The 17,221-nt window shown below is 41.1% G+C and overlaps 1 long non-coding RNA gene across 1 annotated transcript; it reads left to right on the top strand.

Moving 5' to 3' along the window:
* Positions 1-3,928: 3,928 nt before the first annotated feature.
* LOC123055428 (uncharacterized) lies at positions 3,929-16,329 on the top strand. Its single transcript, XR_006426640.1, has 6 exons — positions 3,929-4,295; positions 4,413-4,538; positions 10,254-10,300; positions 10,850-10,890; positions 11,221-11,282; positions 13,570-16,329. It is a non-coding gene; the product is annotated as an uncharacterized lncRNA (long non-coding RNA).
* Positions 16,330-17,221: the final 892 nt, after the last annotated feature.

The following is a 17,221-nucleotide window of genomic DNA, read 5'->3' as shown; positions in this document are numbered from 1 at the left end:
ACACGCTCTCTACGCACCTGACAACATATACTCCCAAGAGATACCTCCCAGTCACAAACTTGTACTTCTTCTACCACTAAAGCACGGCAGAGTCAGCTGACATCGTCGTCGCCGTGCAGTATAGACTCGAGAAGGGCCTCCTCCTCCTCCTCCTGCATAAGCACAGCAACAAACACACCCCGAAAACACCCGTCAGTACCAGAAATATGATCACCAGTCGCAAAACTAGCTAGGAGCCAACTAGAAAGAAAGATAGAAAGAAAGAAAGCGATCGCTGGCTGGCGTACCACCAATGCCGTGGACTCCGTCTCTTCGTCTACGGCGCTCACGATGCTGGGGTCGTCCATCAGGTCCTGCATGTTCACAGTTGCTCTTCATATACAAAGCGCTTCTACATTGCACCACCAATCATCAGAAACGTTGTTCAGCGTATAAGAATAGTGATAAACAGACTTACATCTTCAGCAATGCGTAGTACACCGTCCTTGTCCTGCACAATGACATGCCAATCATTAATTGTGCATAATTTCTTTCAATGTGGGGTTTATAAAAGCATCTAGCTGCCGAGAGTTGCTAAGCAGGCTGAAAGGGCAACCGACATACCTTGAGTGCAACGAACAGAAGCGGGTCGATTGGTGTATAGATCATATAGTGTGCACCGTCCTGCAAACAGAGTATCCACGCTAATTGCCAGCAATAACATATTCACAAGCATTTTTTTTTTTTAGAAAAGGAGGAGGACCCCCGGCCTCTGCATCTGGACGATGCATACGGCCACTTTATTATAGTAGCAAGACATGAATATGTTAACTATTCTGAGAAGGCAAATAAATTACAGTCACCGCATGAATTTGATTCTTTGGCTACAGAATCTAATTTACTCACCAAATTGAAGTTGCAAATCTCTACACCTTCAAAAGGTGCCTCCCCGCTACCGCCACTAGAATCTGCAATTTTAATGTGACAAATCAAAGAGGGAACTATACAACTAGAAGCACATCACATAAGAGACACACAAACTTTTAAATTCATATCAAGATCTCGTTGAAACCTTTTCTTACTTCTAGTTTTTTTTATAAAAGAAACCTTTTCTTACAAGCAGGAACCTATTTTTGAGGGGTATTATTGGCACAATAATACTAGACAGGTTCGTGCTTCTGGTTACCGAGGAATTCTTGGATAGGGCCCTGTTTGGATACTCTAACTCAGTTAGAGGTTAGAGTTAGATTCTAACCTTGAACCAACCCTGAACTAACTCTATCAAAAAGGTGTTTGGATGGCAGGGTTAGATTGACAATAAATGCTCTTTTTCAATCATTTGGCTATTTTGGACCCTATTACTTGCCAGATTTGGCGGAGCGAGCCCTAGCCGATGCAAACGGGGACGCGCCCGGCAAGGAGCTGCGCTGGCCTCTCGCACAGCCCGCCGACCGAATCTGCCGTCCCTGCGCAAGGAGTCGCACTGGCCGAGGCCGACGGGGACGGGCTGCGCAAGGAGCCTCGACTGCTTACCGGCGGGCGGACGGGCCGCGGGGAGACGAGGGGGTTGGAACGGGAGGATAGGGCGGGGATGCTTACCGGCGGCGGACGGGAGCGCGGATACGGCAAGACGCCTTCACAGGCGGTGCGAGAGGGAGGGAGGGAGAGGACGAGAAGCTTCGAGGAAGTGGGGAGGGATCTGCTGCGGGGAGAGCGAGAGAAAAATGTGTTTTTTTAGTGGTCCCAAGAAGAACTAACCCAAATAAGCACCTCTTGGATGGGTTAGATTTTTTGGTGGGTTAGATGCATCTAACCCAAACTAACCCTCCTGTTTGGATATTTTTGGGTTAGTTGAGTCCAAACTAACCCAAACTAATTCTAACTCATGGAACTAAACAGCGCCAGCATCTTCAGGAAAGCAGAAGCCACGTCGTGCTGTGTAGCAGAATCTGAAACAAGGGCAAGAGACTATTACAGTATCATTTATCATCATTTCCTGGAGTTCTCTCCTTAATGCTTTGATTACTTCAAAAAAACATATCCTGTGAGAAATCAACAAAAAGATTTAAAAAAACTTCACATAATTTGGACTCATCAATCCCACCCGCCACTAATGTCACCCCACCTATAAGCAATTTTATAGTAGTGCTATGATGGACAAGATGGTGCTGGACTGATGCGGCGACATCTCCGCCTCGCCAACTCCCCCTTCCTCGGCGACCACAACAATGATCATCCTGGCGACTGAGGAGGCCTTCGCCACAACCAGGCGCTTCACCAACCAAAATGCCGTGGATGAGTTCCTTGCACCAGCCAGATATGCAAATTGGCAATATGAAAATTTCAGAAGAAAGATGGCAAACACACTCAACAGTCACTTACTTGTCACTTTTGTCTCTAAAATAATTTTTACTTGTCAATTCACAAAGAATACACCTGAATAATAATAAAAAAGAGATTTGCGTGACCTTGCCAAAAGAACCTGACATATAAGAATTAACTGATAGTAAAAATAAAAATCAATCGATCATATCAGGTAAAATAAAAATTCGACGACTCAAATTTTAACAAAAAACAATGATTTATGGCGTTATAAGTTGTAGACGGTAACTAGTTATATGACTAATATAGGTTAAACTAGACCTGATGATACACAACACTTAGTTTTACTTCTTACATAACCAATTGCAATATTATATGGCTGGGCAATCAACCGAGAAAGAAGTCCGTCTTTTCACTGACAAGCAAGGACCAGACTACAACAACCTCCACAGTGGCATTCCTAACCGAAGACTAAGTGTATTTATTTGGCAACGTTCGACAGGAAAGTTGATGTGACTTTTTCGAGCAATACAGCAACAAGACTTCTCATAGGCCATTCTCATCGTTCCGTGTGATTCCACTTAAACTAATTTTCTCGGCAAATGAAATTAGTTATGTAATACTTTATGCTTTCCTTTATCACACTGGTGGAAGAACACAACTCGCCCATAAAGTGGTGGTAATATGATTCTCTGTCACATCAAAATGAGACTAAGAGGAAACAACTCGACATCCACATTTGAAAGGTCGCCTATTTTTGTAACGTGTTTGTTTGGTTAATTTATTACAGGATTAATTTAGTCTTTACTTATATACCAATATACAATTTATCGTCATTTTCGTATTCCTCTAATAATTTTCTAAAACATGAATTTCATTTTATGGTTTATATAAATAATTTATAATTTACCAATTCATATAAATTTGTATGTTCAATTTAGTGTTGCCTAACCATTAACAAACCACTACTAGGAAAACCCTTACCAGTAGCGCTAGTTTTTTGCTATTAGTAGCGCGGGCAGGCGCGCTACTGCTACGGCGCTATAACTATTTTTTAGCAGTAGCGCTTGTTTGACCCAGCGCTACTGGTAACTGAAGCTAGCAGTAGCGCTCTTCCATCCAGCGCTACTGATACTTATCTGCAGCGTGTGTAGCTAGCCAGCGCTACTAATATTTGAGTGCTACTGGTAATCTTTACCCCCACGCCACTGCTAACTTTTGTAGTTTTTTCTAACGTTTTGGCTCTGTACACATTTAAACAGATCCACCGTTTATACAATAACATGCATATTGAACATATAAATCTAGCACACAACCCGCCTAACGAGCGCCATCGCGCTTTCCGGTCGATCCAGCCCGCACGATCTGCCCTGCTGTCCACTTACCATGTACTTTCTATCTCGCTGGTAAACATCTGGACGTTGATTTTTCTGTACGTTATGTGTTCTGGTTACAGTGGATGACACCTGGGCTACCCTTCTGCACGGGCCCGCTATTGCAGTCACAGCGAGCGTGTATTCGTGTGTTCGGCTCGAAAAGAGTGGTGGGCCGCAGCTATCGTGGGTTGCAGGTTGCGGTCAAAGCCTAGCCCCCAATCCCCTTCCGTCCCGAGCCCCACGCCCCACACGCCGCTCCATCTCCGTCCGTGCCATCCGCCGCCGCCGCCATGCCCCTCCTCCTCCCCTTGGTTTCTCTCCTCTTCGAGCTGCCTCTCCTCCACCCGCACCATCGACCATCTCCCTACCTCTTTCTCCTGTCCGCGAGACAGTGCCTTCCCACGTTCTCGATCCGGCATTGCCGTGCACGGTGGTTTCAGATCGTGCGCAGGTCGCAGGCATGGAAGTAAGGGGCGTGGTGGTTTCTGTGATGTGTATGGAGGAGCGGGGGAAGGTGAGGATGACGGACAGGTGGGAAGGCGCAGCAAGACTGGAGCTGCAGCGCTCGCATCATGATGGCGTGGAGCCGTCCATCACTACCCATCGACCCTAGTTTAGGTTTGCACATCTTTGGCCCCCATCTGCTTTCTTCTAGATTTTGCCTTTTGATTTCATCAGTTATTTGGTAATATTATTTTAATTTCTTGATTTTCCCTTTTTTTTCTCTAAAAAAAGATATGTACAGATCAGACGAAGAAGAGAAGAGGCAACCCGTTCGCTATGGTGAGTTGCAAGGTAGCGGGAGGATGCCGGTTATAGCAAAAGGAGCAGGCTGGTGAGGAGGGAAAGCAGCACCGGAAGGTATATATTTCTTCACACTAGTAAGCTTGCACGTGCAACGCACGTCTGAACTCCATCACATAATTATTAAAACAGTTGTATGGTTTTATATAGATTTTCATCTGCAAATTTTTCACTAAAAATAATGTTTGTTTGGGTGGAAAAAAATCAAATCACATGGACAAATGAAGAAGGTGTAAATAATATTAAAGATCAATGGAAATCTCTACTGAACATTGGTAGTCTCATATGCTTCCCATTGAACATCATACATTCTGTGAATTACCACTGCCCTAGGCAATCCACAATCCAGCTGTCTTGATTGTGAAGATCTGATATTGCTCAGTTCATTCTAATATACATCCTAATATACATCTGCAGAATCCGCGAAGTAAAAGCAGAGAGAAAGATTATACCGAATCTGGCGACCCTAACCAGATAGAGACATGAGAGAACAATTAAAAAAGACAATGAAAGATTTTAATGAATAAAATCTTATGCTTACATATCAATCCATGAGAGATAACTATATTTTTGCAAATTTTCATTACAACATTGTCGAATGTGTGATCAACAAAGACAAACTACAGTAGGCTTGTATCATGCATTATGATCTAACAGAGGCAGTCAACAGAGCCGAACTAATGGAGATAATTCATCTAGGTAGCTATAGGATGCATTATGATTTAATTCTCCCCCAAACATGCTTCCTATTAACTCCAAAATCTGATATTGAAATGACACAGTATTTGTCCTATCAGAATTTTTTTAGACAGAGGACCATCACATTCTGAAACTACATACTCATGCTCAACTTTTTCCAGCACAAAGACTAAGTTGTATGTGTTGAAAAGTATCAATCAATAGGATAAAGCATGTACCTGTACTAACCTTGACAACATCAATGGCCTTGTCATTCCTTCAGAACAACCATAATGAAACTATTCTTGTCTTATCTTTCAAATTGAAAGAGATAATATACATGAACAAAGCTTATTTCTGAAGATACATTGTTGCTAACACCCAGAGAGGTTATGGTCCAGATTGAATCGGGCTGCACTGGGTCGGTGGCTGGACAATGGTGGAGTTTCGGTTGCAGTGATGTGGCCATCGTGGTAGAGGCGAACCTCTGTGCTAAAATGCATTATAATGTCAGGTTAGAATCGAGGATTCTAGCAGATAAAGAAGGGATGGAGAGGGAGAGAGATGTCAGGTCGCTACCTTCTAGGTACCGATGGATGGAGCTGCCCGTTCCGAGGAGATAGGGTGGAGGAGGGCGGAGCTGGCAGCAAGGAGCACACGTGTGGCCTCGTTCGCCGGCTCTACACAGGAATGGTTACTTAGCAAGGTTCACAAAGAAAGAATATAGAGCAAGAACAAAATCTGCTACTTACATAATGTAACACGAATCCTCTTTTATATGGATATATATAGTAGCGACCTGCCACATGTTAATATTTTGACAGAGGCTCCAACTTTGTCAGTGGTATTCTCCTCGAAAATAACCTGCAAGTTATGCAAGTAGCATATACTCCCTATATCTCATAATATATGAGTGCTTTTAACACTAAATTAGTGTCAAAAACGCTCTTATATTATGGGACAGAGGGAGTAGTTCCTTTCTTTCCAGAAGCTGGAATCACAATGTGCATCAGTTGGTACAATTCTCAATGATTACCTTGACAGTGTTCATAAATGTCTGTATTGATGTTTCCATGACCGTTAGATATAAGTTAATTCAGATAAGCAGTACCACCAACCTTTACCAAAATTTGGAGAAGCATGTACTGAATATTCATAGAATCATCTGTATAGTCGAGTCATTGTATCTTTTCTCTCGGGTATAACATCTTCCATGACCAAGCTTTAGCAATGCAAATAACAGAGCAATGCCACCATGCAAGAGAAAGACACCTGAATGTTCAAATAAAATGAGGATTGCTCCTGTTGATGCATGATCATAATTACATTTGCATTGACATTAAAGTTGAGTAACAAATGCTATATCGTTGATCCAAGAGATGCTAGCTAAAAGTAAATATTTCGCAGTATTACACCTAAAGTTTAACGTGCAAATGCAAGAATCTCTATCTAATATTACCCTCCCCACATTAATGTGACACGGTTGCCTTTTCCCATCTCTGTATATATATTTTCATACAATCTAGCTTGCAAAACAGGTGCAAGGCACTGTTTCTATGCAATAATATTAGAAAACCTTAACCATGGCGGACATATATAAATATGTGATGAGCATTAAAATGGGAAGACAAAAAAAGGTAGTAAATTTCATGGACAAACCTTTCTTCCAGTCAGTGTTGAGACATGGTCCGGTTTTGCAAATTCTCCCAATAGAAAGTGAAAGTGAAGCAGACTACAATATATAGGGTCCACAGATCATGGCTTCTACTCCGATTGAAATATTAATTCAATTTTCCTTCATGTACATATATTACGCCGCATATATCAATGCCTAAAGGAACCACTTCACCTGAGTGAAGCTTCAATTCTAAAAAGTGAAGTTCTCGATGTCCTACAAAAACAAATCTTATCAAACAAATCAAACAAGCTCAATGGGCTAAGAACAGAAGTCCTACAAATCAAAGACGCCAACCCTTAAAAACTCAATTGTACCAAACATCCGAAGAATTTGCTAGCTTAGCAGTCAAGACCAAGCTATCAACATTTAACTGCAGTTGGCAAACAATATAGACTATCTATCTAGTTCACTAAAATGACCATGCATCCAGCGTTGTTAGTTATGATTAATGACCATTTACATCAAAATTTCATAATTCTCTGCCACGCATATACACAATTAGAAGGATGAAAAAACTCAAAACAGATTATGAAGCATCTCTTGCATCAAATTGCAAGTAATTAAGCACTCTGGATGGACCCGGACGGCAGCGAGATTATTGCTCTGTCCATCTATGAACCAGACCTACGTACCTCAAGGGTCTCTCTTACTCTGTCCATCTCAGAGCGGCTTTAGGCGGCCACTAACATTGATTATGTAATTTCCTCAAGATAAAAGAACATTATTCTGGAATTAATATGTCATCACTTTTTTTTTGAGCTGTTAGAGCACCCGGGAGAAAAAGCTTTCAAAATGGTGGGCATTCAGTTGTAGTTCTTTTTCATGCAGATAGGCCTTCCAACTTTCCAAGAATCTTACTCTGGATTAATTACATAACATACAGAAGCAGAGTCATGTTGCTGGTCTATTGAGCATAAAATTAAACTTTGTATAAAAGCAGGGCTGTTAAGCCTATTATTCTCTACAAGATTACCTTCGTAGAACTATTACACACGATCGAATTTTACGCAGTAGAACAGTGTCTAATTTCAAGCATATTGAAGTACAATTATAGGTTTTCTTTTAGTGAATATAGTGACACCATTGTTTGGTTTCAAGCTTGGGAGTTACAGTGCATATAATCTCTCACCTGAGAAGCCATCACCGAGAGGCCTACCCATTCACAGCTCAAATTTTAACAGATTCATGAATTGCTTAAATTTGTCAAATTTCCCAGTTAGGTCACCTGGGAGGCTGGGAATCCTGAAGGTTAAAGATTATTAATCCATCACAAGTCAAATAGCAGATAAATGGGAAATAAGAAAATATAGAAGTACATCAGCAGTGATTGCAGCTTCTAGTATATCAAGAAAAATACGACGATCATCAGGTCACAATACATCTAAGGTCATACAGTTTGAAGAATCTAACTGGGACTTGGAAGAATTCAGCAAACTATTATTATGAGCCAACAATTCCGTTTCAAAACATAATTGCTGAGATATATGATACTGAAAATTCCTTTCTTCAAATATCTTTCATATTTAAACTCGAAATATCTAGAAAATGAGAGCTTTGGCCTTCTTATGATAACATGAAAGTAGCAGCTAGCAGCCATACTGCAACTCCATATTTTAGACGCTTTCAATGAATTCATAAGACATGCAAGGACCGCTCACAGTTTCGGCGGCAATGTGAGCAAAGCAAGTCAGCAAGCATATAATGATTTCCAGGCTGAGAAGAGTGTAGATAGACCTGCAATATTCTTATATACGACCCTTGACCACTTATCCGCTTCTCAAACAAACCATATACTAAAAGCTGGAATATAGATCATGCAAATGTTGCGATAATTCTGAACTTTGCAGTTCACAGAACACTATTAGTAGAAAGTAAGTAGTATTGTTCTGTGAGTTTAGTGAAACGGAAGCATGATTAGCATATCAAAATACCGTATTAGCCGACCATTGTATCTGGGAGAAGGACGGCGACGATGTCTCACGTGGTCATCCATGATCGCAGTGGATGTAAATCGCGTGGTGGTCGGTAATGAACTGGGGCGATATGGATGCACCCGATGGACGTTTTGAGCACAATACTTGAGATCTTTGCGACCCCTCTCCAAAGCTGCCTTTCTATCCTGAAATCTCCAGAAAAAATCAAAATCAAAATCAGAGACAGATGGTAGCCGGTGAGGGGAACTGACCATGTGCTGCTGAAGTAAGCCTCTGCTTTTCATGTTCTAGTTATACTTGCCAGCCTAAAACTATTTTGGTCACATATGGACATGAAGTCAAACTGATTGTCCAGGGGCTAAGTAGTTCAACACTTTTTCACTGCTAAATAGTTGAATAGCTAAGGGATATGTATATCTTATATTGTTGTAAAAGTAGTTCAGTGATGGCCTTGTATTCCTGTTTCGTTCTGAAATATCTGTGCATGGCCAAGTCGCCAGAGCCAAAGGGGAAAACGAAAAGGAATCAAAACGCAGTCAGTTTGAGTGGTACCGGCAATATATAGTCTGGCACATCAAATTCACTACTTTTTTTGGCAAACTGATTCACTACATTGATATATCCACAAAGTACAGAATTTGCAAATACAGATATACTACTAACTTCTACAATTCCGTCACAACAAACTGTTGAACCAATATGCATACAATGTTCCTCATACCATGGAGGGGAGCACGGCGCCTGGTCGCGGGCATCGTCAGACTTGAAGTCATAGGAGAGGAGGTCGGAGCAGCGCTCCCTGCCATGGTTGTGGTGGTCGTGGAGGAACGGCTCCGGCGGCCCGCGGCTCCCGTGGCGAAGGGGGCGCGGCGGGCGGCTCCGGCAAGTTGAGCGGTTGGGGGCGAAGGGGGCGGCTCCCGCGGGGGCGGGGCGAAGGGCGGCTCCGGCGGCGGCTGACGGCCGCGGGAAGAACGGCGAGGTGGCGAACTGCGCGCGGGGGAACTGCCCAGGCGGGAGGAGGAGGAGGGGGGCGAGAGTCGTGCGTGTGTGCGTTGTTGGTAGATTTCTTTTTTAACAGCGGGGCAGGTTAGCGATCGGCTTAATGCGTGGCTTGTTGGGTTAAACACAGGAGGATTATGAGCCATCAGATATTGTAGATGAACGGTTAAAATTGTTTGGATCTGCCCCTCTCTTTCTTTTATAGTGGTAAAATATAGTAGATGATTTTCACTATTTTTCAACATGTATTGCATTTTCACGGATAATGCTTTTATACTTTCGGCAAAGGTGCGTGATCCCATCACCTGTCAAACTCCTACGTCGGTGCCTCCTCTCCTCTTGCCATGACTGCTCGTTTTGCTTTCGTTCGATTGTTGCCATGGTGTTCGCTCCTTCGGTTGCTCCGTACGTTTCAGCTTCTTCATGGAGCCTTGATGTGCCTGGTTTCCCTCCTCCCTGACTCTTATTTTTCTCCCCCTACAGGATCTACGAGGTTGCTGTTGGTTCTTGGGTTCTCAGTACCCACCTAGGTGAGCTACGACTTAATTCCTTCTGTCTTATGTTTGATAAATTCCCTTCTGTCTCATGCTTGATAAAAAGTTGTTCTTCTGTCTCATGTTTGATGAAAAGTTGTTGGTCAGTGTAATAATGATTCATTACCTCCTCACTGTGAGCAGTGAAATAACCAGTAAATTGTATTTATTTGCAAATGAAAATAAATTTGTTCCTATGTAGAGAAATTTGTAAAAGAAAACAATCAAGTTGATGTCGTTTCTCATATATAGAGGCCTGTCTTGGCGAAACCAATAATTTTATTATAATTCTTGCAAGCGTTCGCACATTGGTTGCCGGATAGAAGTAGAAGTTCTTATACTCTCAAAAGTAAAAACACTACCAGGTGGGCAGCGATTTCACCGTCGCTGCTACTCTTTGAGAGAGTTAATGCTTTACCAAAAAGTATGTTTTAATAGTAGTGTGGCTGGTTTACAGTTATATATAACTGAATAGTTAAAAGTATTCCCTGTGCACTTAAATTGAGCTCATAAAATTTTCTTTATCATGTGCTTTTTCTGCTGCAGATCATTGCACTTCTCCTAGAGGACAGTCTATTATCATAAGGGTGAGTGTCCAGCTTGCTATGCATAATACAATGATGCCTTTGGTGTTGGAGGAGTAGGGATCATTGTGATATTAGTTCTCATTTTTTTGTGGTAGTTTCCTTTTTTTACACTTCCTTCAGTTAATTACATTTTGTTCTTGGAATGCGTAATCACACCCACCCCCATATCTAGCTAGGTTCTTTCTCTCCTTGGGCTCTTTTAGATGTAAAGGGAGGACTAGCAATCTAGCATTCTGTGGCATGCTAAAGTTTTGATCAGTTCTTCACAGTTTCATGAAGACACACATTGAATTAATGGAATACAGTGCTTTTCTATATTGTGCCTTGCAGGAAACTTGTGTGATTGGCAATTAGCATCAACACTTTGAAGAGCTCGGAGTAGTAGTTTGAATGTAAGTATTCTCCCTCTTTGTGCGTATCTGCTTCTTTGTCTTTCAAGCTGCTCTATTCCCAGTATGTCAAATATGGTTATGTTAGCCCTGAGTTTACTTTAGTTTCAGTTTGTATATTTGATGCATCAAAAATAATATTACTTGGCTAATAAACCTTCTTTCCGTGATACATGGTCATTAAGCTATTAATGGTGTTCTTCTGGATTTACGTTGAGATTTGTCAATAGCCTACATAACTGCTTCTTCTGTTTGCCTACCTTTTGCCCAACTTTACAGACTTTACAGGCTTCTGAATCCTTTTATTTAGGACCAAGGAAAAAAAATGCTAGCTGTTAATTGTGTTTTCTCACTGACTAGGACCTATCTTGCCTAAGTGCATGCCTAGGCGTGCTTAAGAGATAGGTGTTCACTGGCAAAAAAAAGAGCTAGCTGTTCTATTGTTGCATAATAAATCAGACGTAGCCAACCTGCACCGTGCTTTACATAATAGATCATGTGTTCGTTTTTGTTCGTCAGGAGTGAACTGTTTTCTATGAACTCGTGTTTAGTCCTCCAAATGTGGTCATCACATTTTGCCTCTAGCTGGATAGAGTAGCTGATGTTTAGCATCCTCTAAAGGCAAACACTTGAAGAAAACATACTTTTTGCCTACTGTTGCAGAAGGTGTATGCTGAACTTGCTAGCTGTATAACTTTTTAGCCTAACATGGGTAAGGGGAAAAATACAGAAAGAAAAGGAACACCCAGATTTTCTTGTGGTTGTGCCTATTTTGGCATTATTACGCAAAATTAAACAAGTACTGAAACGGCTTTCAGCGATGAAGTTTCACTGCTTTATTTTTGCGCTTATGATAATGTATTGCACATTGGCTTCTCTTCAGGTGTTTCTAATTTGACTGTGAGTGCTGAGTGCAGCTCTGTTATTTATCATTTTCTAATTCTTTGTGATTTCTAGGAATTCTTCTACTCAGCATTGTTCATATCTAATTCAATATATTTTTGATTCATTGAAGGCAACTAAAAAATACTTATGCTATTATAGATTCCTAAAGCTATGCATTCTGTCGAGCTATTTTCTTCTTTAGTCATGACATCTATTACAATTCCATATTTCTACAGAGAGATAAGTTGTAAATTTCTGATAAGAATTTTGAAGGTTTGGCAATTATAATATAGTAAACGCATATCCTGAAGTTAGAATTCCTGTACCGTTAATCTATTACCAGTAAAACACCTATCTAAATCAATGCAGGGTTTAGAAGTGAACTTCAGGGATAATTGTTCATGTTGCTTGAATTATAATTGTATGAGGTTTTATTATTTTTTAATTTTAATGAGTGGTATGTCTGCAGATTAACGGTAAACTTTTGGTAAAAGCCTTCCTTTTGGAACCTTGATAGTGCTCATTAGTTATATTGCTACACGTTGTTATTACCCCAAAACTAATGAGCACTATAAGTTTCCAGAAAGAGAGCTTGTAATCCCATGACCCATCTATGGAAAAAAGTAGTCATTACCTTGACGTTTTAATTCAATTTGATGGCAGATTTGATTGTGTCTTGAAGTAACAATATAGAATCAGCTAGAACTGAAAGGTCGGGTCACTTCTGATTATTTCGCATCATTTATTTGTCAATTTTTTGAATTGATTCTAAAGAAAAAAGTATTATTACATATTCGTCGTCTATTGTGAGAGATATCATTCTTTTTAGGTGTTTAGCTGATATATGGTCAGTTTATGTTATTAGGGTGCAATATGAAGCTCGCATTAGTTCATTAAAAGAGGTATTGTTCATCTGTCATGCTTTGTCCTATCACATTTATTTCTCTCCGGGATGTGAAGGGTGTTGTTAAAAGTCAGGAAATTATTACCTGTCGTCTAGGTTTTAAGAGTACCAGTGTATAAAATGCCAAGACAAGCATAGGGGCTTTGCAAGACATAAAGCTATATCCTGAGAAGAATAGATGGAATTTTTCTCGTGGTTTGATGGACATTTCTGTTCCTTTCTCGATGGTTTCTCTGACTTTGTGAACCCAAAGGACTAGAAATCAATATTTGACCATTGTTGAATTAGATTGCCCTTTTTAACATTGATAGTTTGTTGAGATATGATGCAAATATTGATAGTTTGTTGTATAATCGTATTGATTCTGCTGAACGGAGTCTCCTTTTGTGCAACACTGATCTTTCTACTCAACAATAGCTTTTTTACAGTTTCCAGAAAGAATGGCTTTCTTCCTGTATTTTCTTGTTTTATTAATTAATAGCTTATGTTTCTTCTTTGCAGGCAAGCAAACTGCAACATGATTATCTCTTTAACCCTGTTAAGGTAAAGTATTCTTCTTTGTATTTTGGTCATTCAATATTGAATCACAATTCACAAGTGGTCTATGTCTTTCAACGCGGTGCCTCATGTCCGATCACTAAACAATATTGTAACAGTTCAGAGGTACTTTGAATGCTTATATTTTTTGCTTCCATTTTTTCCCAGTCCAATGTCCTCGTAATGATTTAGTGCCTCATGTTTGGCATTTCTAATGGGTAGAGTTTATCAAATGGTTCATTTGTCCACACGATCTTGACATAGTCAGGAAGCATCATATTTGTACTTTGTGTGTGTTCCTCAGTTAACCCTTTTGATCTTTACGATGCATCAATATTTAATAAGTGCACATGCACACAAGAACATGAGACTAGCCACAATGGAGAGTAACATACACTAGTAACATACACATATCCCTAGACTATGTTACTACCTTAATAGTAGGTAGTAACATAAGTGTCGTAACATGTTAAGCTTTATTTATTAGGCTATAGACTCATATTGCATTGGGACATGTGATGTTACAGTAACTAGCTAAGTTACTAGTACTACATCTCTCCTCATTAACTCATTGCCACATAAGAAAATTTGCTAAGTTGGACTCAATGTTACTACCGAAATTACTCCCACTGTGGCTAGTCTGATAGCACGATGATTGCACTATTCCAGTGCCTTGATTGTATGGCATAGACATGCTATTATGCGTAACTACTGCTTGTTGCGCTCAAATCCTTTTCATTTCAGGTCCTCCTGTTGTAGTCATGTGAACTTACAAAGTTCAATAGCTATACACTGGGTATTCTGAAGAAACTTTGCTATCCCTGGATTATAAATGTCAAATACAGTTGACATCCATCGTTGTTTCTCGATTTTTCACCTTTAAATGTATTAAGGTTTTTTCTTTTGTCCACAAGTGAAGCTTACTTGATGTACCTATATCTAATAGCAAAGTATTTCGAATGCCTTCTTCATTTCTGTCTTGATTAACATGTCCAATTTCTTTTTCTTGCTAGAGATGTATATAACGGTGTTATGCATTTTATTTCCTGCTATGTAAAAAACATTTTGTGTCCAACATCTTAGTTCATCGAATGGTTTGCTAGCTATATCACTGGCTTTCATGCTTTAAGACGATGAATTTAACCTGCTGGTCATTCATATCTCCATCCCTCTGCAATGAAAAAAATGTGAATTGCTCTTGCCTAATTTTGGAAAACCAAATCTGCATCATGTTGATATGCTTCACGGCGATCATGCTTTTCACACCCATATAATGATGCCGTGCTTTTCCTTTTGATAGTACTTTTTGTGTGTTCCTTTATCTTGGGCAGTATGTAAGTTACTTTGTCAATCATGTATAGTATGGAAGTTATGTAAAGGAATATTTACTGAAATATTATGTAAAACCTATGGTTCAAAGCAAATCTTTGGTAAATTAGAATATTGACTTAACTATTTGGCAGTGTTATTATTGATGGTCTGGAATTTCAAACTCATCCGTTTAATTATTTGAGAGCATCATCAATATTTTTTCCAGCAACATAATTACAAAAATAAACATGGCCACAAAATTTAGCTTCTTAGGCAAATAAAGTTCAATGTACCATTTGCATCATCTAAATGATTTCATTCGAATTTGAATGCCACCTGTATCATCAAAAATCAGGCACAAACATAGTTACCTTCATGTCCACTTCCATAATCTGATTGTGTTAATGCTGCTCCATGAAAGACAAAAACAATTCTTCTTACTAATGAACAACATCACTTGCAACAAAATTAGATCCCAGCTATTATGAACATTTTATTATCTACTCACATGATGCATATATGTCTACTCATGCTATCTTCTTCTTTGTCGTCAGCCTACAGTGATGGAAAGAATCAGAATCCCAACAAAAATACTGTTCAATGCTAGATGCAGCAGCTAGGCCTCCCAGATGAAGTGTACTCAACACAGAAGGCAAGAGCAATTGGTCTTGGCGCAACTATTCACTTCTATCCCTCCAAGCATCAACTGGACAACAATCTTCCAAGACAATCAATATCAATCCATGTATCCAACAAACTAGAAGATGTTGAAGATCAACTAGCAAACGAAGCTCTCAAGTACATGAAAAGCATCCACCGTAAAGTGCCGTAAAGTGCTGCAGGACATAAACTACGACAAGATGCAGCTGCTCCAGCAGAAGTGTGAAGCTCTTGAGCATCAGCAGAAAGAAAAGGACAACCTAATAGACTATTTTAGCAACAGTTGGTGCTATAGCCTCGGTGGAGATCACATGGCAGCAAAGGAACTTTACCGTATAATAGATAGCAACTTCACAGCCGGATCAATATCCAAAGACAATGATTGGAATCATATTTTGTCGCAAGTAAGATATGTTGCTGATCATACAGCCACACAATCAGAGTATGAACTCCAACAGACAAACAAGTACTACTGGAGCTTGGATGATGATGTTGAAGGAATTTCTGCTATGAACAATGAAAACATCCAACCACAACCACTATGAACAATTGCCTGAACAAGTTTTCAGCGCCGATGATCCACCAATCACACTGACTAATGTTCATGACTTCATAATGGCTATAAGATGTCTCTCTCCCTATCTACCTTCCTTCCTAATAGCATTGTAAATATTTTATCGTAAGCTTCTTAGATCACTATGTATCACGAATAATCCATGTGTTCTAATCTGCCCCTAAATATATTTATGTTCACTCTTTCAATACTTGCCTTACTCTCGCCCCTTGCGCCATTGGCGCAACGGGTCATCTAGTTCATTGAAAAGCAAGTGAGTCATCGATGAGCCAAACACTCTAACAACATGCATTTTAACAGAATTCTAACATGCATTTTAACATGCATTTCACCATTTGGACAAAACAAGCATATGAAGAGGGAGGGAAGAGGGGGTGGCACACCTCAGGGTTGGGATCGGGGTCGGGGTCGCCGGGGCAGAGAGGGTGTGTCCTTCTCCTCCTCGTCGATCTGCAGAGAGACCACATTTGGTCAGAGAGAGAGAGAGAGAGAGAGAGAGAGAGAGAGAGAGAGAGAGAGAGAGACCTGCCGGCGGAGAGAAGAGGGGCGGCACGGGGGGAGGGCCGGGCCGAGGGTGCATCTAGGGCAGGGGGCAGCACGGGGGGAGGGAGCGTCGGGGTGGCCAGTGGCCGGCGTCGGGGTCGGGTGCGGCGCGCATCGACGGCGGCGTGGGCGGGTGCGGCGTCGGGGTGGCAGTGGCCGGCGTTGGGGTTGGGTGCGCCGCGCGTCGACGGCGGCGTGGGCGGGTGCGGCGTCGGTGGTGGCCAGTGGCCAGCGTCGCGGTCGGGTGCGGCGCGCCTCGACGGCGGCGTGGGCGGGTGTGGCGCCAGCGATGGCGTGGGAGCTCAGAGAAAGGGGATCGAGCGAGAGTGAGAGAGAGGAAAGAGATAAGTGTGTAGCTCGATCGATCGTGCTGTGTAGGCAACTTGGCTATATCGCGGCTCAGCAAAACGTGCTACAGCGAAGTTAGCTATAGCGCGGCTCAGCAAAACGCGCTATAGCTAACTTAGCTATAGCGCTGCCCAGCACAAACCGCACTACTGCTATTTTTTTCTTTTCTTTTTCTTTTTC

Source organism: Triticum aestivum, chromosome 2D (genome assembly GCF_018294505.1).
Source record: "Triticum aestivum cultivar Chinese Spring chromosome 2D, IWGSC CS RefSeq v2.1, whole genome shotgun sequence".
NCBI classification, from domain to species: Eukaryota; Viridiplantae; Streptophyta; class Magnoliopsida; order Poales; family Poaceae; genus Triticum; species Triticum aestivum.
The sequence above is the reverse complement of the archived record's forward strand: the minus strand, read 5'-3'. Positions and strand labels throughout refer to the sequence as shown.